Consider the following 19,308-nt stretch of genomic DNA (forward strand, 5'->3'; position numbering starts at 1 on the left):
CGGACAGCAATTCTCACCCTTCCAACTGAGAACAGAATAATTGTTTGAGATTCTATAAACATTTCAAAGGGAATATTCCAGGGAGATAGTCTTTCTGGGATTCTTTTCATTTTGGCCTAACCCTCTGCTTTACTCTGTCTCTCTCGATCCCACTCTCTCGCTCTCTCTCTTCTCCTCCCTCTTTCGATTAACCCCTTGCTTCGCCAGGTCTATAAAACTAGCGTGCGCACTCGATTCCTTCACTCGTTCCTAGAACCTCTGCCGAATTAATATGACCATGGAAGCATGACCAGATAAGTTTCTCTGTCTTTCTAGCCTCGCTCGTACTTTTCTATTTATTTATGCCCTGATTCGTAACACCTTACTTAGTGCTTCCACTATTCTGTCCGTCTCATTATAATGTCGTCAAATTCATTTCAGTTGTCCATAACGATGTCGCCAAATTCACTCAGTTATTCAAGTTATTCAGTTTAAACATTTCTCACAGTCAATTATCTCTATAATTCTGTCTTAGATTTAGCTGACCGAAAACCCTTATTTCTCAATTCTATATTTCTACCATTCAATACTTACTGTCTCTATGCGACAGAAATCCCAAAGAATATCTCTCTATCTCTCTTGTGCTCTGGCCTAACCCTCTCTGCTTTACTCTGTCTCTCTCGATCTGCTTTACTGTCTCTCTCGATCCCACTCTCTCGCTCTCTCTCGCTCTCTCTCTTCTCCTTCCTCTTTCGATTAACCCCTTGCTTCGCCATGTCTATAAAACTAGCACGCGCACCCCAATTCCCCCACTCGACCTAAATACCTTTGCAGCAATGGCTTTTGGTGCACCCGCCCTTCCACCCCCTCCACCAGTACCGGAAGTCGTGGGAGAGAAATGTGTTCGCATGGATGATGGTACGCTTGCACTAAACGAGGCTGCAAAGAGAGAGGTTTGGAGACGTCACTATGAAAGGTTGCTCAATAAAGAGAATGAATGGTAGAAAGAGAGTCTGCCGAATGTCGACCCAACAGAGGGACCAGCTATCCGAGTTGACAGTACCATGGTAGATAAAGCAATTATAAGTATGAAGACAGGGAAGGCCCATCAGGAATCACTGCAGAGATGCTCAAAATATGTGGCAGTGTCGGCTATAGCCTAGTCACCCGTATTGTTAACCAGGTGATACACGAAGGAGTCATACCCAATGACTGGTGTAGCAGCACCATAGTCAACTGTTACAAAGGTAAAGGTGACGCTTTAGATACAAATAATTACAGAGGCATCAAGTTGTTAAATCAAGTAATGAAAGTCACGGAGAGGGTCATAGCCCAACTAATTCGGGAACGAGTCAGTTTAGATGAGGTGCAGTTTGGGTTCGTGCCAGGGAAAAGCACCACTGATGTTATATTTCTGGTAAGACAGCTTCAGGAGAAATACCTAGCCAAGGATAAACGTCTGTACCTGGCTTTCGCTGACATGGAGAAAGCTTTTGACAGGGTCCCCCGATCCCTCATCTGGTAGTCAATGAGGAAACTAAGGATAGAAGAACGGTTAGTGAGAGCTGTGCCAGCCATGTACAGAGACGCTGTCAGTAAGGTGAGGGTTGTCAATGAGTACAGTGAAGAATTCCGGGCAGAGATAGGGGTTCACCAAGGAACTGTCCCCAGTCCCCTCCTAGTTATCATAGTCCTCCAGGCGATAACAGAGGAATTCAAGACAGGATGCCCCTGGGAGCTCCTCTATGCTGATGATCTTGCCCTAATTGCTGAGTCACTATCAGAACTAGAGGAGAAGTTTCAGGTGTGGAAGCAAGGACTAGAATCGAAGGGCCTTAGAGTCAACCTAGCTAAACCAAAGTCCTAATAAGTAAGAAGGTAGAAAAAACAGAAACCCCTTCAGGTAGATGGCCCTGCTCGATCTGTAGAAAAGGCGTAGGTAGAAACTCTATAAGATGCACCCAGTGCAAGCTATGGACACATAAGAGGTGCAGCAATATCAAAGGAAGGTTAACTAGGAAGTTAGTTTTTGTATGTGGCAGACGTTTAGGATCAATAAACATTGTAAGTGTGCAGAAAACAACTTCTGCACATTCCAGGGAGAAAAACTAGACGTAGTTGATAGCTTCCGCTATGTGGGTGATCAAGTTAGTAGTGGGGGAGGGTGCACTGAAAGTGTAGCTGCTAGAATAAGAATAGCCTGGGCAAAGTTCAGAGAGCTCTTACCTCTGCTGGTGACAAAGGGTCTCAGTCTTAGAGTAAAAGGCAGACTGTATGACGTATGTGTACGAACGGCCATGCTACATGGCAGTGAGACATGAGCCGTGATTGCTAAGGACATGCGTAAGCTCGAAAGGAATGAAGCCAGTATGCTCCGATGGATGTGTAAATGTCAGTGTGCATACTCGACAGAGTGTAAGTACCTTGAGAGAAAAGTTGAACCTAAGAAGCATCAGTTGTGGTGTGCAAGAGAGACGATTGCGCTGGTATGGTCATGTGGCGAGGATGGATGAGGATAGCTGTGTGAAAAAGTGCCACACCCTAGCGGTTGAGGGAACCTGTGGAAGAGGCAGGCACAGGAAGACCTGGGATGAGGTGATGAAGCACGACCTCCAAATATTAGGTCTCACCGAGGCAATGACTTCTGACCGAGACCTTTGGAAATATGCTGTGCGTGAGAAGACCCGGAAAGCCAAATGAGACCAAAATCCAAAGCCTCTGCCAGGGATGTAGCCAGCCCACTTATGCGTACCTTTCCTCCATTGGACACTAAATTCCGCTTGCGAAGACATGTTGAGGCAAGTGAAATCGAAATCGAACTAAATTCGACGACTGGCCCCATGCCAACGTCTCCTTCATTGGACACTAAACTCTGCTTGCGAAGACCTGTTGGGGCAAGCGAAAGCGAAATCGTGATTGCACCACCGTTCGAGCGTGATCGTTACCAGCGTCGCCTTTCTGGCACTTGTGTCGCAGCTTCGCTTTCCTGGCACTTGTGCCGGTGGCACGTGAAAAGTCATTCGAGCGAAATCGTTGCCAGTGCCGCTGGACTGGCTCTTGTGCAAGTAGCACGTAAAATACACCATTTTGAGCTTGGCCGTTGCCAGTACCTCCTGACTGGCCTTCATGCCGGTAGCACGTAAAAGCACCCACTACACTCTCGGAGTGGTTGGCGTTAGGAAGGGCATCCAGCTGTAGATAGTCTGCCAAATCAGATTGGAGCCTGGTGTAGCCATCTGGTTTCACCAGTCCTCAGTGAAATCGTCCAACCCATGCTAGCATGGAAAGCGGACGTTGAATGATGATGATGATGATGATGATGATGATGATGATGATGATATAAATATATTTCTCTGTGTGTGTGTGTGTGTGTGTGTGTGTGTGTGTGTGTTAAATGTTCACGCAGTTATACTTTTGCCTTTCTCTTTTTAACCCATTTCATCAAAGTACTTATTGCTATTTTTACTTTACTTTTCACCACAGGTACAGTGGACATCGTAACTCCGAGTATAAAATTGATAGCTGTCTTAACAATACTGACAACTTAATCCTCAGTGGATCTGAGGACGGATTTGTATATATCTGGGATCTTATCAGTGTGAGTTTCTTTTCTCTCTGAAGAATAGAATTTCAACTGTATGAAACCAAAGGTTCTGAAATTATTTATTCTTCTGATGAGTACTTCAACAGTTTCATCCTTTAACAATTGTCTGAAGGATACTCAACAGAAGAGATGTGAATACGTCTTGTAGTTTCCCTTCATTGATAAGAAAACAAAGGAGGTTATCCTGACATACTTCATGGCCTATTCATCATAGTCATCACTATTTAACCTCTTAACATATTTTCCCTGTATATTTTGGTTCAGAGATATCTAATAAATATATATTTGAATGAAAATCTACGTTCACTCTACTCTGAGGCACTTATTTCATGTTCATGATGTTATTCCCGTTTTCTATCATTAACTATCAGTAACTTCATCATAAATCATAACTGAACCGAAATAATTTGTGTGCTTATTTTTCCTTATATATAAATTCAAAATAAATGATAGGAAAAGAGAATTTTTGCATGGAAATTGATAACAAATGTTTATGTTAAACCAAGAAGTTAAACCAAACACAAACCAGACTTTTACTGCAATGGCCACGATAATTAACATACCATGCTTTTGTCAACAGCATAATTAAATAATTAGTAAAGGTTTCATGCATTAGTAAATGTATAATAGAACGCCCTAGATGAATTTAATGAAGCTAAAAATGAATGTTTCAAGTTTCATAATGAGGTCAGTTTCTCTGAGGTTGTTTTAATAAATATCCATCATCATCATCTTCATCTTTTTAATATCTATGTTTTCACATTTGCATGGGAGTGGTAAGAGTATGTTAGGGCAGAGTTAGCTACAGCTGGATGCCTTTCTTTCATCAGCCCCCCCCCCCACCATCACATGTGCATACATGACAGACTGTAAGTGCCCTGAGAAAAAAGTTGGGCATAAGAAGCATCAAATGTGGTGTGCAAGAGAGATGACTGCACTGGTATGGTCATGTGTTACGTATGAACGAGGACAGCTGTGTGAAGAAGTAACACTCCCTAACCTATCAAAGGAAGATTAACTGGGAAGATAGTTTTTGTGTGTAGCAGATGCACAGGGGCAATAAACACTGACGATGTACAGAAAACAAATTCCATCACATGCCAGGGGGAATAGCCAGGGCAAAGTTCAGGGAGCTTCTACCTCTGCTGGTAACTAAGGGCCTCTCGCTCAGGATGAAAAGTAGACTGTATGATGCATGTGTGTGACCTGCCATGCTACATGGCAGTGAAACATGGGCCATGACTGCTGAGGACCTGCATAGGCTTGAAAGAAATGAAGCTAGTATAATCCGCTGGATGTGTAATGTCAGTGTGTGTACACGACAGAGTGTAAGTGCCCTGAGAAAAAAGTTGGGCATAAGAAGCATCAAACGTGGTGTGCAAGAGAGATGACTGCACTGGTATGGTTATGTATTATGTTTGGATGAGGACAGCTGGGTGAGCAAGTGCTACTCCCTAACTGTAGAAGGAACCTGTAGAAGAGGTAGACCCAGAAAGACATGGGATGAGATGGTGAAGTATGACCTCCAAACATTGGGCCTCACAGAGGCAATGACAGGAGGCCAGGATCTTCGGAGATATGCTGTGATTGAGAACACCTAGCAACTAAAATGAGATTGCAGCCATGGCCGTTGCCAGTGTTGCATGTCTGGCCCATTTAAGAGTACCCACGCAATATGATATGCTTGAGAAGACCTGATGAGTTGAGTAAAATCAAAGTCGTAGCTGTCACCAGTGCCCCAACTTGCTCCCGTGCTGGTGGCACATTAAAAGCACCATCCGAACATGGCCAATGCCAGTGGCACATAAAATGCACTATCCGAACATGATTGATGCCAGGACTGCCTGACTAGCCCCTGAGCTGGTGGTATGTAAAAAGCACCCACTACTCTCTCGTAGTGGTTGGCATTAGGAAGGGCATCCAGCTGTAGAAACATTGCCAGATCAGATTGGAGCCTGGTGCAGCTGCTAGCTCACCAGACCTCAGTCAAACCGTCGTCCAACCCATGCCGGCATGGAAAACGGACGTTAAATGATGATGATGATGATAATGATATATATATCAGCAACTGTCATTAATATCACTAATGCTTCTTTTTTTTTCTTTTTTCCTTTTCTGGCACCTGTCACCACCATTGTCACCAGGCTGAGACGAAAGCCAAGCTGGAGCATCCTGAGCGAAGACCTGTACACTCACTCAGTCACCATCCAACTGATGCTGTCCTCCTCACGGCATCAGGAAGCAAGATGTACATGTGGACATCACGTTACCGCAACAAGGATGATTGAACCTAATAACCCTGTCCCCTTACCACCACCACCACCACCACCACCACTGCCACCCCTTCCTGCGTAGATCCTATTCCCACTCCACCCCCCCCCAGTCTCCTCTTTGCTCTTCTTCTCCTTTGCATTCTCTTATCTCTCCCTTGTCTTCTTACCTCTTCATCGTCTTCAGTCTTTAAATTCTCCTCCTCCTCCTCTTTGCTCTTTTCCCTCACATCCTCCTCCTCCTTTGGTCCCCTCTGTTCCCTTTTCCCCCCTATCCTCTCTCAGGAACCTTTCCATCTTCTGATCTTGACCATCAGTCTTGACAGCTGCCCCTTTTCATCTCCCCACCTCACCCTTCAACGATCATCCAAATATCACTGGACGTGTGTGTGTGGAGCCTCTAGAAAGTTACACGGCTTGCTGGAAAAAGCAACTAAACTCCACCTCAAACTTCATGCAACTGTCTTTAAATGAAAGGACACCTCGTTTAAAAATGTAACCTTAGCTAGACTTCTGTCTGCATAAAAGTCAGGATGGTCAAAGCTGGAACATTTTTGATCATAGGCCAGTTGACCAAGGGCTAAACGACAAAAAAAAACAACAATAATGACATACTGTAGTCCTTGATACAGTTTGTCTGAATAAAAAACCCAGATGGTCACATCTGGAACACATTTGATCATTGACTTGCTGGGTCAGGCCTGACCTGGGACTAAACAACAAGAAACACATTAGGTAATATGGTCCTACATACACTATGTCTATAAAAGACAGGGTGGTCACAACTGGAATACCTCTGTTCATAGGTCTGCTGGATCAGGCCTGACTTAAGGCGAAACAACAACAAGGATGAATACATCAGAGAATGTAGTCCTAGCTACACTATGTCAGAATAAATGATGGGATGGTATTCATCATCATTTAATGTCCGTTTTCCATGCTGGCATGGGTTGGACTGTTTGACTAAAAACTGGTAATCTGATTTGGCATGGTTACTACAGTTGGATGCCCTTGGCTGGATAAGCTTTATTCATTGTACTATATAACCGCTGATTGGTTGACCATCCAAACGTGGTCGACACCAGCCCCCTCTGACTCCCATGCTAGTGGCACATAAAAGCACCATCAATCCCAGTACTTGACTGGCACTTTATTCTATCGACCCTGGAGGGATGAAAAGCAGAGTTGACCATAGTGGAATGGGAACTCAGAACATGAAGATTCAGAAAAAAATACTTGAAGGCATTTTCCTAATGTTCTAACAATTCTGCAAAGTGCTGGCTTATCCACTGATGGATAATGAGAATATTTGCAGTAAGAAAGAAGACATACCATCTACAGCTACAAACAAGGGAAATTTTTATTTAACCAAGTTGGTGCTAGTGAAATTTTTGTAGAGATGTGTATAGTAGGGCAGATGTTAATCATTTTGTATTATTGGTACATTCTTTCATCTCAGGAGAACAGGTCACTGTGTTGATATCGCTAGAACAATATTCTTACGTATGTAAGTTTCACTGTTTACTGCAAGATATTACAGTTGTTTATAGATCAATGTTATTATCATATTGTAATGTTATAAATGAAGATGGTCTCAGTGATACATCAGTCTCTATTCCTTATTCCTTTAATTTCATATACCTCTGCTGTTTAATAACTATTATAACAGCTCCATTACACTCTTTAATCTCTAAGTAAATTAATGTTAACAGAGCTGAATAAGACAACTAGAAATTTGCCAAGGTAGAAACGAATGAATCATTAAGTAAATGTGGTGAACGTTGTACATTGAAATATTTAACATCTTCAATTAGATATTAAATCATTATGAAATACCTCCTGCAATAACATCAGCAAGTATGTTAGTGTTAACAAATGAACGTTTAGATTATTAAAACGTTAAATGAAAATAATATGCAGTGAAGGAATAAAATTAGTGAAAGACCAATATCATTTATTTTTTCTGGCCAATACAAAAGACAGATTTGGACATGTTTCAGCCTTATTTCTAATCTTCACCTCTTTATGATGACCTAGTCTAATCTAGGAAACATAGAATGCATTCAATATTCCAATAAAAGCAATCTATATTATCCTTCCAATGTCTCTGTTTCTAATGGAATGTCAACATCATTTTAATCATACAAGAAGTAATGGAATCAGTTGTAAGACAACTATCACCTATATCGGTTTCAAGTTTTGGCACAAGGCCAAAAGTTTCAAGGCTCGGGGTAAGTCGATTACATCGACCCCAGTGCTTGACCGGTACTTATTTTATTGACCCCGAAAACATGGAAGGCAAAATCGACCTTGGTAGAATTTGAACTCACAACATAGCAATGCACGAAATGCGAATGAGCATTTTGTCCGGTGTCCCAACGATTCTCCCAGCTCAACACCTTACAACTATGTCCTCTGTCACTTGTAATCTATCTCCTCTCTCTTTGACAACCACAACAGTTTCTGTAGAACCAGATCTACCAGACTAACTCGCTTGCATCACGCACCTGACGTTTGTCAAGGAGACTCATTTGGTTAAGACATTGTGTGTATAATAGGAAATAAAGAAAAAAAGTATCGGAGGAGCGATGCATACCCTGCGCACATATTTTTTTCGCAAATTATAGTGTGGCCTACAGTGCTTTGCTTACCCATGCATTTCAATTGAATTGTATTAATTGTTTTCTTAGTATCAGCATTTTAGGTAGGTATTTATACTCCGGTGAAATTAAGGAACCAACTCGTAAATAAACGAAATCCTCGAATCCATCACAGTAAACACACACACACACACACGCACACACACACGCACACACACACACACACACACACACACACACACACACACACACACAGAGTCGCATATGTATGGATGTACACACTCGTATCTACATGCATAGGCACACCATGATCTATACACGCAGGCGAGAGCCGATTTATATGAAAAAGTTGCTTATCGGGAAATTTGAAAGTACGAATTAAATTTTTTTTTTAAATAATCAAACCAAATGTTCATCATTTTGAGTCGCTCAACCAATGAGTATTTCTGCGAAATATGGTGAAAATCCGTTCAGCCGTTTTCCAGTAATTTTGAAAACACCCAAACAAGCAAACACAAGTGATTACAATAGCCTGCTTTCTCTTACGCGCCAAGGGTAATAAGTGAATATGTCAATATGCCTTTAAGAATGTTCTTAGTTATCACCACATCATCAAACAGAGTGATGTATGTTTTGTTAATGACTGGGTGAAGTGTTTAGTATACTCTTTGCTGGACAAACAAAGCAGCGACAGCACAGTATAGGGGAAAACACTCTTTATGTTTCTATAGAGTGGGAGAGGTCCACATAAAGAGGAAAATCTTAAACATGGCACCATGGGAACAACCTCATAAGACATATGTTGTCCACGGGGTCAAGCAAAAAAGAGATGCTGGATTGTGCATATCTTCAGAAGGTTCTAGGCTGTCCCTTCAGTGAAACCTCACCACTTTGGGTGGTGGGGTGAAGGAGAGGACGACCAAAGAACTTCTGGTACCATTATGTGAAGAACTGAGTAAAAATTTATGGATCGAGTTTGGAAGTAAATGGAATGGAAGGAGACAGAAAATGGAAAAAATATAATTCATAAACAATCGTAATGCTAACTCAAAACACTAAAATTAACATCTAACCGTAATTCTTAACCCTAAATCCTATCTTTAGACTATATAGACGTGTGTCTGTGTGTGCTAAATTATTGTGTGCGTGCGTGTGTGTGTGTGTGCGTGTGTGTGTGTGTGTGTGTGTGTGTGTGTGTGTGTGTGTGTGTGTGTCTGTGTGTGTCCGTGTGTGCGCGCGTGTGTGTGTAAAGAAGTGGCGGCTAAATAAGAAAGGACACATCTAACCATATAATCCTAGATATACTATGTTTGATTAAAATATTTGAAGGTCTCGATTGTTATAAAACTTATTAATGTGAGCCGTACCCTTGTCAGATCAGGGCTGATTCCAGACTGAAGAGCATCAACAACAACATGAGAACTCACATTAAATAATGTAGTCTTAGATACACTATGCCAGGGTAAAAGACGGGATGGTCATGGTTGGGACGCCTCTGAACACCCCATTTCTACCTGTTGAATTGTGGCTAAACTACAACAAATAAGAAGGGATACATTAGAAAATATAATTAAATACATCACATGTGAATAATTGATGAGATGGTCACAAGAAGGAAGCTTTCAATCATAGTGTTCTTATTAATTGTTTAATTAACCTCCATCTCATCTGACCTTTCATACCCTTCCTCCCTCTCCTCGTCAGATTAAAAAAATATATTAACCAGCTTTCTTGGTCATTATCTCCCTTGACCAACTGTCGTCCATGCCTCTCTCTAACCCACTCTCTCTAAATCAGTCTCTCTCTCTCTCTCTACTCCCCTCAATCCTAGATTCCTTCAGAGCCCCGGCTATATATATAAGAAGTCTCTTCTAATTGTCTCACAATCTATTCTACTGACATAACTACGACGAGGTTTCTCCAAAATATGTACAGATAAGATAGATTTTATTGCTTCTACTCCCTCAACATTTTCTCAAATCTTTTTGCGCTCCCCCCCCCCCCCGTTCGTTCTTCATTATCCATCTGTTTCTCTTCATGTAAATCAATTGAACTCCGTTTTTGTCTTAAATTCATACTTATTCATTTTCTTTACTTTATTCAAATTTTATCGCTCCTTTAAGGTTGGTGTGTTTGACCTTCCACAAATAAAATGGCTATTGCAGTATGGGCAGTGTTTGGAGACCATGTGTGGTACTGAAAAAGAAGGCTGGAATTCCTTTGTTGTGATTGTGTATGGTTTCCTGGAAAACAGGAAGACATCAAATTATGAAGAACTTGTGCAGATCCTGTTAACCAGGTTGGCGTGTTTGACGGTCCACAAATAAGGTGGCTGTAAGGAAACTTTCTATGTCTAGAATGTCACATTTTGTAAGAACCTCTACGTTGGGGAGTTTGTCCTGCTCATTGATGATGCAAATTAAGCAAAGGCAGCGCTGATGGAATGAGTGTAGCCATTTAATATGGTGCTTGTAGCCAGTCCGTGCTTCATTGTCATATAGTAAATAACTAAGCACTCATGTCTCATGTATTTTGATCTTTCCGAGCACACAGAGATGCCATGTTCCCTAAACAGTCTGTATTGGAGTCAACCGATTGCCGAGCTTGCCGTAGACAATTTCTGGATGTTCTCTTCATTTTGCTGAGCATTCAACATGATGCTTTACAGGTAGCAGTATTTCGGCACAACATTTAGTGTGGTATTGTCTACAATGACAATGGAATCCTGTTTTAGGTGTGCAGCTGCTGGCTGGTGTAAGACCTCAGTATTCCACACACTGACCCTTAGGTCAATAGATTTAGCAAAATTTTCAAAACAGTCAAATAATGTTTCGATGCCCTGGGGAGAGGGTGCTACCAACGAACAATCTGCAAATAAAAAGTCTATCAGATGTTGACATACATACATACATACATGCGCAGAAAAAGAAACGTTTTTCTGGTGTGGATGTCAGTTGCCTCTTGGACACCAATGGGATTAAAAAATACAAAAGAAAGTGGACATCTAAGGACTATTAATAAGGAGTTTGCATACCTTTTATTGGTGCAAAGGATACATACCAAACCGTCTGGAACAAAGAATGGCTGAATTGGGTATCTTAGGGAGAGAATGCAAATCTTTAATTCATACACAATATATGGAACTATGGAATCCGCAAGACGTTCCTAAGATTTAAACAATGATGAACAAAGAAGATAGATGTTTTCCATCATAACTTTGCTATCAAGCAGTTGGCAGGTCAAAATTTGTTCTAAATTGAAAAGGACAGGTCATAAGTTCTGACCGAATTTTGAACAAAGAAAACAAGTGAGCAAATGTTATATTTAATTAAAATTTAATCATCAATGTACTTTTCCTGATCTTCTATGATTCCCTTCTATCTATTTACAAGCTTTTTAATTTCATCAATATAAAACTCTTTTGGTTTCAAAGCGAAGAACTCTGAAATGTCAGCTTCGACCTCCCCCTGGCTTGCGAAATGATTTTGTAAGCTACAAAACGAATGGTAATCTGAAGGAGCAAGGTCGGGAGAATAAGGTGGGTGAGGAATTTTTTTCCCAACCAAGCTCTTCGACCTTCTGTGATGTGATCTTTGCAGTGTGGGGTCGCGCATTATCCTGATGAAACATCACTCCTTTTCGATTCACTAAAGCGGGTATTTTTTTTCTTCAAAGCTTGGTTCAAATGCTCTAATTGCTGACAGCAGACTTGAGCATTGATTGTTCCATTAAGTCGTAACAATTCAAAGTAACTTACTCCTTTGCAATCCCACCAGATCGAGAGAAGAACCTTTTCCCCATGAAGTGTCCTTCTAGATTGTGGTTGAGCTTTTCTCTTTTACCAAGCCACTGTTTACGACGTTTAACATTTCGATAGAAGATCCATTTTCCGTCACCAGTCACAAGTCTATCCAAAATGGGTGAAATGAGTTCACGGGAATGGAGAGAAGAGCAGATGTCAACATGAGTGTATGTTTCGAGTCGCTTCGGCTGCAGAGTTTCCTTTTTTGTACTCATAAAGCATTATGTGCCTTAAATGCTCTTTGGATACTTTTATGTTAGAAAAGGTTTTGTTCAAAGAAATTTTAATTCTATTATTCTGTAAAATAATATTTAATTAGTTTAAATGTATACAAATGCATAAAAATAATTTTTAATTTCATTAGACGTTCTAAAATACTATTAAATTTCATTCAATTTTTAAAAAGGTAAAATCGGACAGAACTTACTGGATGACCTGATACATTCATGACTATATATATATATATATATACACAGTTACATACATGCATACACGCGCCCAGACACACACACACACGTATCTATATGCGTGAACACTTATCAATGTGAGCAGCTTTTTAGATATATTACTGAAACCTATTTTGAAATACATACCAAGTCATGTGAGGGACGATGTGGACCTGTTAAACCATCTCCCAAAGTCCATACACAATGATTCCACTATTGTATTTTTTGATGTGGTAAACCTATATACCACAATCCCACATCAACATGGATCAGTAGTCTGTCTTGATTATAACTAAACACGTTTATTCAATCGTGTCGGCCCTCTTCTTAGGCGCGAAATATACACTAACGTTTAAGAGATAAATGTATCTAGTGAAACGACTGGTGTATTACCTACATTTAATCATGAGCAATGGGTATTAATGCTCATGAATGATGGGTTCTGACAAAAATAAACTAAAGTTTATCAATATTCCAGGAAAGCAGACATTGGAGATACAATGGATAAATAACAATTAACATTTATTAATTAAATACAAAAAGACAGAAATCTCAACTTACAGCTGTTTCTTTTACCATGATTCTCGGGTTTCACTGAGTTTTCACTCTGATGAAGTTACATGATTCAAATTCTTATAACTAATTGCTTTCAATGATGAATATTATTATTATTATCATTGGGGTAGTGAAACCCGTGAGTCTGGATGACGTAAACAATTGTAACTTGAGGTTTCTGTCTTTTTGTATTTAATTAATACATGATAACTGATATAAATCAATTGTTACTCATCAACTGTATCTCCATTTCCTGCTTTCCTGGTATATATATATACGCATATATCTATCTATATATATATCTATATATACATATATACTGTTACGAACGCCCGCACGCGAAGCACCTCCTTAACACCGAAGAGGGGACACGCGCACTCGCGAACTTTCACACTCAGTGAGCTAGCAACACGTCTGTCGGTCACCTGACCGATAATAAAGCCCCGGCTGGAGCACGCAACGAAGAACAACACAGGCAAAAGGAGGGGAGGAAGAAACAACACGAAGACCATGCCTTTTCTTTTTACATAACATCAAAAACATGAGAATAAAGCATTACATAAACATGAGAATACATTTCAAAACATTACATAACAGTTCAATAGCATATAATGGTGTGACATTGCGTGAACATAATCAAGGGGTTTGCAATCATTAAGTCCATCAAAAGTTCTTTCTTTTCTCTTTTCGGTTACACATGCAAAAGTTCTTTCTCTTTCAAGTTAAAATAACGGTTAACACTTTCACAAAACTATAATCCAAGAGGTAAACAACTGACTACTGCCATCGCATTTGGCTGCCAGTATCCCATCTCTCTGTCCCTCTCTCTCTCTGGGACTCTATACATTTCTGCTGACCATAGCTTTCTCTCTGTCAGACTTATTCTTCACTTCATCTCACTCGACTGGCCCCATCTCCACGGGCAAACTGCTGTCTCCCAACTGCCTCGGCTGGCTGCTACAACTCGACTGCACCGACTGGCTGCTACAACCCAACTGCCTCTGCTGGCTGCCAGAACTCCACTGCTAACTCCTATTCATCCCAAATACCATAGCTCATTGTGCTACTTCACCCCCTGCCAAGATGGGTCGATCGGTAAAATTCCTATGCTGCCTTTTTTGAACTTTCGCTGACCGGAAAGGGGCAGCTACGCTAAAAATAGCTGTGGTTGCCGACAAGACAAAGGAAATACTGGATGACCTGATACATTCTATTTTATATATATATACACAGTTACATACATGCATACACGCGCCCAGACACACACACACACGTATCTATATGCGTGAACACTTATCAATGTGAGAGACTGTTAAAAAGAAAGTAATTGCGATTGACTAAGTGAGGCAGAGAGAAAATGAGAGATAGAGAGATAGTGAGTGAGTGTGTGTAAGTGAGAGAGAAAGCGGAAGAGAGAGAGAGAGAGAGAGAGAGAGAGAGAGAGAGAGAGAGAGAGAGAGAGAAGAACAAATGTGGTAGATATTTGTATCCTATTAATGGCGTGTGAATCAGCCACTTGAGACGAAAGCGGGAAGCTAATCAAAAACACTAATTTTAAAGTTTACATGTCTATATATATTTAAAATGTGACTATATATGTGTATATATACGTATATATATGTATATGTATATGCACATATATATATATATGTATGTGTGTGTGTGTGTGTGTGTGTGTGTGTGTGTGTGTGTGTGTGTGTAGTTGGGGCCCATTCTCGTTCCCATGGCAGCTCCCGAGCACTGCGAGTGTCATAGCTCTAGATCTTAGTCTGATATAGAATGCACAGGCAGTTATCAAGTGGTCGTTGATGACTTTCGTGATATATGATAGTCCCATCTTCAATCGAAATTATTGTTCAAACACAAACAATCTGAATTTGAATAATCATGTCAATGACTGTACTTATGTCGGACAATATAATGACTGTTCTTATGTCGGACAATATAATGACTGTTCTTATGTCGGACAATATAATGACTGTTCTTATGTCGGACAATATAATGACTGTTCTTATGTCGGACAATATAATGACTGTACTTATGTCGGACAATATCCTGTATTCGGCTAAATTGTAAATTCAATATAGGTATAACAAACAACTCCAAATGTTTCTTGCTCTCTGTCTGTCGGCCTGTGTGTCTGCGAATACAAATATAATAATATAAGAGAAAAGAGAGAGAGAGAAAGGGAGAGAGAGACGTAGAGAGATAAACAGCGATAGATAGAGTGAGATAGAGGGAGAGAGAAAGGTAGCGAGACAGAGAGAGAAACATGATGAGGGAGAGAAAGATGATAATAGTAGAGAGAGAGAGAGAGAGAGAGAGAGAGAGAGAGAGAGAGAGAGAGAGAGAGAGAGAGGAGAGAAAGAGAAGTGTTTTCAATTTAGAAGAATGCAGGATGCTATTTCAATCTGCCTAGGAGTGATGTATCTTCAAATAAAAACTGATTAGGATTGTGACAACCAAACCATTCCATGTTGGAAATATATATATATATATATATATATATATATATATATATATATATATATATATATATATATATATTAATATATATCTATACATATATGTACATACCTACATCTATATGTATACATACATGCATATATGGGTACAGGACATCAACGTTAAACACAATGAGAAACGAAAACAGAGAAACGAGACATGCAACATAAAGAGTATACCCCTTCGTCAGTTGTCCCTGTTCCATCTACTCCGCGTTTCGAAGGCAAGCAAATGAAAGACAGCAGATGGAATATACGAGAATATATTATTAATCACAACAATTGTTTCGACATATCTACCATCGACTCTTCTTGTGGGACACACAAAGCTGGTTCAGGATTATCCGGTGGTGCAGACGTATCTCGTCGGGTGATAAACAAAATTTAAAAAACTCGTTAAAATGACTGTTCCATAATGCAACTTTCCGTTTTGTGGAGAGAAAAAACAGCCAGATGCAGGAAAATTCTTCATATATATAGAAGATCCAAAAATAAAATTGCAAAAGACAAAAAGAGAAACGAACACTTAATCCAACGAGAAAAGTATTGAAAATAACCGTTAACAGATATGTATGTATAAACGCCCTCGGTCAAGCTGCATGGCATGAGTACACACGCTCATACAAGCATTGGCAAAAATGTGAGCATGCACACACGCGCGGTTAGGCGCACTCATGATTAGAATGCGAGTTAGATATTTAGTAGGTGTTTAGAAGAACGGGGAGGTTTAAAGAAAATATAAGTCTCCCATACTTTAAAGTAAAATAAAATAAAATTACACTAAATTAACGCTTACTCAAAATTCATTCTCACTGCATTGTGCGAAAGTACATTTATTATGCGTGTAGGCATCTCGATAGTCTTTCGGAAACTCTATTAAGTATCTTTTCATTAGTCCACAGAATAGACAGGGATTCCTCGGAGCAGAGACGGCATCTCCTGAAAATTGCACTGTATGGTTTTGCATGTCTAACTATGGACCAAGTAATGGAGTATTTCGTATTAGCCTCCTTCAGTCGCCATATAAAATCTGCCGAGTGTCTTTTATTGATTGACCTAAAGCTGGCAGCATGATTACGATAACGATTCTTAAATGAATCAGCCGTCTGCCCAATGTAAACACAGGGCCCTCCTATTGTGTGCACGGTACATTTATATACAAGATTTGTACTCATACAGAGATTCATCAAAGGACATTTTGATTTATCTCTGCATGAGCATTTATCGTTTTTATTTGTATATAAAGCAGTCCTAACTCCATTTACCTGCGTTGTTATCGTGCTAGCTGTAACACGAGTATTTCTACTACTACGAATTGGTCGAAGTTGATGATTATCAATACGGTTTACATCTCCTTGGTTGGCATTTAGATGTAAATGCTTGCTAAATCCAGTAGGTGGGTTATTGAACCTTTATCGCATTTTGCTATTGTTTAGCAGAGTTAGCGTAGGATACCTTCACGGTGTGTCGATTAAAAATAGCATGGTACCGATTGGATTTAGGAAAACACTTGTCCAAAGCAGCCAAAAAATTTCCAGCGATCCTGGTTGAAACATGCAAACTGAAAATTGGGTTGAACCAGAGGAGATCCTGATTCCTATATTTGTTGTTAGGTTTATTTGATCTCATGCGTTGTACAGGATTGGAACAAGCAGATGAATTATTATGTCGCATGTGTCTATGAATTTTCTTTGGTAGATCATTGACATGACCAATTCCTTCTCGTCTGCTTTCTTTATCCGAGTGATTTCTCAAACAGTAACGTTGTGGTGGCATACGATGTGTATCGCAGTTGAAGGAATTATCACTGTTGCTTGAGCCTGTCTCTTGTATATACTGAATTCTATCACGGTGCCCAGCCTTAGCTAGAGCATCATTATAATAAGATGCATGAGATTCGAAAATTTTACTGGTAGCTGATAATCTAGAAATTCTAGTAGGAATATTCTTAACTAGTCACCCGTATAATCGAGGGTGGATGGTTGTATGCTACGATAATGTACTTAATATGATCATTCGGTTTATGAAATGGCTAAAATAAACCAGAATCAAGGCAGAAGGTAACGCCAAGAAAATTCACTCTACGATAATCCTTACCTATAGTAATATTTAGTCCTAAATTTTTGAAAAGTCTAAAGAAATTTTTCCTATGCCTTTCTGACTGTACTTTACTACTTCTGCCTAGAAAAAATAAGGCGTTATCCCTATATAGACCCCCTGTTACTTCAGGAAAGGAAGACTGGATTAATGACAAGATATATATTCCGACTAGTCACTGGCCTGAGCAGAATCGTGTGAGTCCATTGCTATATGAAATGCATTTTCCCTATCTGACCTATTTCATAATGTACCATCAAAATCTACTAAAGTGGCTGGCGCAGTAAGAATAATATCTATTTTGCGTCGGGACAAATCGGAATTTTTCATGCTAAAGATCAGGGCTTGATTGGGAACGATCGGGTTGATAGTGGCATAGTAGCTCTCTCTATCAAGTTGCAGGAATTTACTAGCTTTATTAATTTCAAGAAGCTTGAACCATCCAACCACCTCTTGGGTATCAGACCAGACGGCTAATCTAATTTTAGACTTAAGGAGGGGTATTAACTTGTCAATGATACTTTTACTAATAATGCTTATATCGGATTTAGAAGGACAAGTCAATCTAACTGAGTGGTCGATAAGAAAGTTAGGTAGCTTACTGGTAAAGCACGATTACTTTCAGAGTGATCTTTAGGTAAGTAACAAGTGAAAGACAGCAGATGGAATAAACGAGAATATATTATTAATCACAACAATTGTTTCGACACATCTACCATCGACTCCTCTTGTGGGACACACAAAAACTGGTTCAGGAATATATTCTTTTTTGCCTTTACTTGTTCCAGTTATTTGACTTCGGCCGTGCTGGAGCATCGCCTTCAGTCGAGCAAATTGAACCCAGGACTTACTCTTGGTAAGGCTAGTGCTTATTCTATCAGAATCTTTTGCTGAACCGCTAGTTTACGGGGACGTAAACACACTAGCATCGGTTGTTAAGCGATGTTAAACACACACACACACACACACACACACACACACACATATATATATATATATATATATATATATATATATATATATATATATATATATGTATGTATATATATATATATATATATATATATATACGACGGGCTTCTTTCAGTTTCCGTCTACAAAATCCACTCACTAGGTTTTGGTCGGCCCGAGGCTATAGTAGAAGATACTTACCCAAGGTGCCACGCAGTGGGAATGAGCCCAGAACCATGTGGTTGGTAAGCAGGCTACTTTATTTCAATAAATTTCGCCATTAACGACGTTACATAGAGGGGACAAACAAAGACAGACAGACATAAAGTAGCTGCGGGCTGGACATGGACATTAATGGGATGAGGGTGATAAGAATGAAACAAATAATGAGAGAGGCACCAGCGCCCACCGACTGATAACCCCTCGAAAATATCGTTCTTTTTTTTTTCCTTTTAAAATTACAATTTTTACACAATTTCAATATATTAACAATTTCAATT

At 39.9% G+C, this 19,308-nt stretch overlaps 1 long non-coding RNA gene across 1 annotated transcript; it reads left to right on the top strand.

Moving 5' to 3' along the window:
• Positions 1-3,462: 3,462 nt before the first annotated feature.
• On the top strand, positions 3,463-7,799 carry LOC149130525 (uncharacterized). The gene is made up of 2 exons (XR_016238714.1): positions 3,463-3,577; positions 5,728-7,799. It is a non-coding gene; the product is annotated as an uncharacterized LOC149130525 (long non-coding RNA).
• Positions 7,800-19,308: the final 11,509 nt, after the last annotated feature.

The sequence above is a fragment of the Octopus bimaculoides genome, chromosome 28 (genome assembly GCF_046866305.1).
Source record: "Octopus bimaculoides isolate indiv1 chromosome 28, ASM4686630v1, whole genome shotgun sequence".
Classification (NCBI taxonomy): domain Eukaryota; kingdom Metazoa; phylum Mollusca; class Cephalopoda; order Octopoda; family Octopodidae; genus Octopus; species Octopus bimaculoides.